Raw genomic sequence first — 6,000 nt, 5'->3', positions numbered from 1 at the left:
ATTTTAGAGGTAAGGACGCTAAGGTCTAAAGAGGTTAGTTAACTTGTTCAGGTCACACACAGCAAGTGGAGAACCTGAGATCTGAGCCCAGGCATTCCAGCTCCAGAGCCCTGGTGCTTAAGTTCTGCTAGAGGCCTCAACATGCCGTCCTAACCATCCGGCCCTCGGAGCCCCTCCGGGATGCTTTCCAAATTCACAGGAACTCCCTGATCCTCCTGCATCCCTACCTTGCCTGCTGCCAGGCAGGAGGAGGCAGGCAGTGTGGGAACCTGACAGGGGAACCCCACCTCGAGAGTGGAGGTGTGTGAGAAGAGTGCTCCTGAGAGTCTCTGACCCTTGAACTGGGCAAGGGCGGAGCCAGGCAGGAATAGTGGAACATTTCCTCCTTCCCCAGGCTGCCACGGCAGCTTACCCCTTCCTGGCCTGAGTGTGTGGAGGCCCCATGAGCCCTCGCCCAGGTGTGCGTGCCTGTGGGGCGGACCAGGCCCGAGCCAGCAGACTGACGGCAGCAATGGGCAGAATCTGCCCCTCCGAGAGGGGAAGGAGACAGGAGAGGATGACATTCCAGTGTCCTCACGGCCCCGTTCCCCATCGTCTCCCCGCCACTGAGAGGTATAGAAGAGTTTGGTCTCCCGGCTCTCTGGCGATGACAATCGAAAGCCCTGGAGGATTAAAATCTCCAAATGTTCTGAGTGCTGTGGCCATGCAGGCAGGCGGCCCCATCGCAGCACAGTTCTCATCTGTCCACAACCTCTCCCTCCTTCAGTAATTCAGGGCATGCTTTCAAGTGCTTACTGTACGGCAGGCACAGTGCCTGGCACTGAGGGTATACGGGTGAATCAAACAAGGTTTTCTTTCTCTTGGGAAGCTCAGTCGGCTAGGGAGGCCGACCCAGGAACGGAGAAATAGGAGGGTGACAGACAGAATACCTGCTCCACACTCCCTTCTCCCCAGGAGCCCCGCGGAGCCCCATCGGGCTTGGCTAGCCATCCGGCCCCTGGCCTCTCTGGATGGATCACAACGCCTCCGCGAGGCTCCCTCCCGCCGCACCACGTACCTCCCCACGGGCTTTCCCTTAGAAGAGGAGGGAGGATAGAATGGTTCTGTCTAGATCAGCACAGTTCAACAGAAAGAAATATGTGAGACACAAGTGCGAGTCATGTCTGTAATTTAAATTGTTCTCATACCTGCCTGAGCAAAAGCAAAAAGAACAAATAGAATTAATTTTAATATATTTTATTGAACCCAATATACCCAAAATATGATCACTTCAACATGTGGTCAATATAAAAAAATTACGAAGGAGACAGTTTTCATTGTTAGCTTCTCATACTCTCTTGGAAATCCAGTGTGTATTTTTCACTTAGGGTACATCTCTGTTTTGACTGTTCACATACTAAGTCCTTGGCAGCCCCAGGTGGCTAGTGGTTAACGATACTGGACAGCATGGATCTAGAAGATCAGTTTTGGGATTTGGTCTGCCCAACTTAATTTTGGAGCTGGAAACTCAACTCCATTACCCAAGCTCTGTCTCCTTGCCGGGAAGAAGGGTAGCTACAGCCTGCCTCACATTCTTGCCCAGAACACAGCCCCGGGGTGCCAGGCAGGAAAATGGGCTGAGGCTGGGCCAAGGGTGTGGCCCATTAACCAATCTGAGAGCTGAGGGGTGTGGGGGTGGGGGCAGGGAGCTCAGGAGTCCGGCCTGCCCGTGGGCTCCGACAACCCTAGTGTGGGCACATAGAGAGCTCAGAGACACCACGCCCTCGGCCTGCGGTCTCCCTCCTGCCTTTCCATTCCTTCCTCCAACCGTGTCTGCCAAAATGTTACCTTCGAAGTGCTGAAGCTGCAAAATCAAGTGAAAAAAGAAAGCAATGTAACATGGAAAAAAGACCAGAGGAAAGTATACCTACATATTTTCTTAAAATTTTACTTATTTATTTATTGGAGAGAGAGAGAAAGAGAGGGAGCACGAACAGGAGGAGGGGCAGAGGGAGAGGCACAAGCCAACTTCCCGCTGAGCGTGGAGCCGGGGGATCCCAGGACCCTGAGATCATGACCTGAGCCAAAGTCAGCCGCTTTACTGTATAAGTGACTGAGCCACCCAGGCGCCCCAGCACACCTATATTTTAACCATGATTTTCTCTGGGTTATGGAACCAGGTAACTCTTTTTTTCTAACTTTTCTACATTTTCTTAAAATTGTTAAAATTATAAACACATTTCAATGACTTACATAACTCGAAAAATAAATCTGTATTAATCTATAGATTTTGCAAATCCCGTCTGGTCTTCAAAGACCAGTTAAAATGCCAACTCCCTTGAAGGCTCCCCGGACCTCCCTCTGCCTCACTTTCCTCTGTTGTGGTTCTGACTACAGCCTGGCCAGTCCTGAGTGTGACCACGGGCCTGTCTTCTCTCCTGTCCAGCCTCCCGAGGGTAGGGTCTGTGTCTTGGCATCACCATAGGGCCTGCCTCAGTGTCTGCCTCCCAGCAGGGGCTCTCTACCCATTGTGGAATGGATGATTGATGCAAGCTAGAGCCTGAAGGGCTCTGACTGGACTGGACGCCTTAGGGCTCAACAGAGTCCTGCTGTTCCTTCTTCGTGGTGACCAGCCAAGCTACTCTGCTCCCCGACCTCCATCACCCAATATATCAAGTAAAAAAATCCACAGGTGCCAGGGACACATCTTGAGAGTTCACATAGTCCCTGGTGTGAACCCTGGGTCATACTCCTCCCGTCCTCTCCTCTCCCTGTTCCTGGGTAGGTTACGTGCTTTAGCCACTTGGGTCCACCCTGGGTAAGTTGTGAGCATGTCAGAATTCAAAGTCCCCCAGTGCCAAAAATGCTGGATAGCCTAGAAGAAATGGATAAATTCCTAGAAACGCACAACCTTCCAAGACTGAATCATGAATAAATAGAAAATCTGAATAGACTATAACTCATAAGGAGATTGAATCAGTAATCAAAAACCTCCCAAAAGGGGCGCCTGGGTGGCTCGGTCGGTTAAGTGTCCAACTCTTGATTTAGGCTCAGGTCATGATCTCAGGGTCATGAGATCCAGCCCCAAGTTGGGCTCTGTGCTGGGTGTGGAGCCTGCTTAAGATTCTCTCTCTCCCCCTGCACCCCCCCCACACCCTCCCCATTTTCTCTCTTAAAACAAACAAAACAAAACAACAACAAAAACTCCCAGCAAAGAAAAGCTCAGGACTATATGGCTTCACTGGTGAATTCTACCAAACTTTTAAAGAAGAATTAACTCTATTCCTTGTCAAACTCTTCCCAAAAAGTGAAGAGAAAGGAACACTTCCAAATTCATTTTATCATGCCAGCATTACTCTGATATCAAAGCCAGACAAAGATATTACGAGAAAAGAAAACCACAGGCCAATATCCCTGATGAATGTAGAAGCTGAAGTCCTTAACAAAATACTAGCAAACCTAATTCAACACGTTAAAAGTGGGATTTATGCTGGGGATGCAAAGATGATTCAACATACAAAAATCAATTAATGTGATACACCACATTAGCAGAATGAAAGATTTAAAAAAAATCACATGGTCATCATCTCAGTAGATGCATTTGACAAAATTCAGCATCTTTTCATGATAAAAACTCTCAACAAACTAGGCATAGAGGGAAATTATCTCAACATCATAAAGGCAAGATATGAAAATCTCGTCCCTAATATCATATTCAATGTTGAAACACTGAAAGCTTTTCCTCTAAGATCAGGAACAAGGCAAGGATGCCCAGTCTCACTGCTTCTATTCAACATGGTACTGGAAGTCTTAGCCAGAACAATTAGCAAGAAAAAGGAATAAAAGTCGTCCCAACGGGAAAGAGAGAGGTAAAATTGTCAGCTTGCAGATGACATGATCTCATTTGAAGAAAACCCCCAAAGAGCAGAACACCCTATCAGAACTAATAAAGGAATTCAATAAAGTTATGGGATACAAAATCAACATACAAACCAGTTGCTTTTCTATACACTAACAACAAAGTATCTGAAAAGGAAATTAAAAAGACAATCTCATTTACAATAACATCAAAAGGAATAAAATGTCTTGAAATAAAGTTAATTAAGGAAGCAAAAGGGTCTCAAAGAGATATTAAACTCTTGCGTCCATTGCAGCATTGTTCAAAATAGCCAAGATGCCGAGACAAAGTCAATGTCCACAGACAGAAGAATGGATAAAGAGGTGGTGTACACGTCGTGGATTAGTACTCAGCCTTCAAAAAGGAGGAAATCCTGCCATTTGCAACAACATGGATGAAACTTGAGGACATTATGTCAAGTGAAATAAGCCAGCCAGGAAAGGAGAAATGCTGCATGATTCCAGTTTCATGAAGTATCTAAAGTAGTCAAACTCATAGAAACAGAGAGTCAAATGGTGGTTGCTGGGGGCTGGGGGGAGGAGGAAATGGAGAGTTGCTATTTAATGAGTATAAAGTTTCAGTGCAAAATGAATAAGTTCTAGAGATTTGCTGTACAGCATCGTGCCTGGAGCGAACAATAGTACTGGGCACTTGAAAATGTAAGTGGATACACTTCATGTTATATGTTCTTATCACAATGAAACATTAAAAAAAAAAAGAATCCGAAGGCACTGACCTGGGGCCAACTTGCCCTCAATTCTAGCTTCAGCCCCTGCTGTAGGGGCACAGCCTGTCTCCTTTGTTTCCTTTCCTGGGCTCCCTGCAGTCCTCCGGGGACCCCTAGTGTGACAGAGCCCTTGCCTGGCCCAGTTTACCGGCTGGGGGTGTGGGGAGCCCACGCACAGCCGTCAGGCCTCTTTGGTAAGAGGAAACCCTCTGCTGGTTCACGTCCTGGCCTCTTTCCAGAAGAAGTGTGCAGATCTGTCTCATGCCAGTGGCTTTCAACTGTTCCGGGAAAAGGTCTTTTTTTTTGAACACGAGGCTGATCACTCGTAACAGGCCTGAGACACGTCGCAGTCCTCACTGTCACAAAGTGCTTCGGAAAATGGGCTTCACAGCCTCAACCCCACAGACACCACTGAAATATTTACAAGGCTCCTGGCTTGTGAAATGGAGCTTTCCGCTGAGGAGCCGGGAAGGGACACAGTGCGTGTGAAGTATCTACAACACGGTCACCCCGCTGGGGGGGGGGGTCGCTTTCATCCTGGAGGCCTCGTGGCTCCATGAAGCTGCTGCCATTAACCCCATTTAACTGGTGAGGCCACTGAGCGAGGCGAGGCTGTGTGGTGGTGGAGAGCCGGCTTCAGAGTCTGCCTGCTGGCCTGCAGCTGTGGGAGACCCCGGGCAAGTCACGTGCCGTCCTGAGTCTCAGTTTCCTCAGCTGTCGGAGGGAGACGCTAAGGGGACCTCCCTCTGGTGTCAGGCCTGAAGGAAACAGTGCCTAAGTGTTAGCCATTCCTGTCATTGCCCTCCGCTCCACTGCTTCCAGAGCCCTTTTCCCCACTACTCCTTCCTCCGCCTGGAACCAACCTTCCATGTTACTCCTCTGGGGCTGGTTTGCTTCTGTCAGGGACCTCCTGGAAGCTGATGCTTGCTCAAGGGAATGAATTTCTAATGGTGACATCCTGAGCCCGGTGCGGTCTTGGCTAAGGTAGAAGACTAGGAAGGGGGTCCCTCCAACCCCACCTCTCGGACGGTTGCCTCCTGTGCTTGTGAATACAGCTGCCTTGCCTGGATCAACCTCCATCCTCACCCTGGGCTAAGCCACGTTGGGATTAAGCACAAAATTGGTGCCTCCTGTTTTCCTTCCTCCAAGCCTTGATTTGTGTGCCATTCTGGTCCCCTGAAGGGCCTCCCTTCCTCCCTCGCCACCACTGTCTCTTTCTGTGGAATCCTATTCTTTTCTTCCAGATGCAGTTCAAAAAGCCACCTCCCCCAAATCCTTTCTGATCCCCTGACCAAATATAACCACTCCTTTCTCTGAACCTCCCCAAAGCACATCAATCATGTACGACTTAGTCTGAAGGGTACCGGGGAATAAACATCCCTCCGTGCTACACCTG

This window comes from Eumetopias jubatus, unplaced genomic scaffold (assembly GCF_037043125.1).
Source record: "Eumetopias jubatus isolate StellerSeaLion01/CBP00866 unplaced genomic scaffold, mEumJub1_p1.0 scaffold_8, whole genome shotgun sequence".
Taxonomy (NCBI): Eukaryota; Metazoa; Chordata; class Mammalia; order Carnivora; family Otariidae; genus Eumetopias; species Eumetopias jubatus.
The sequence above is the reverse complement of the archived record's forward strand: the minus strand, read 5'-3'. Positions refer to the sequence as shown.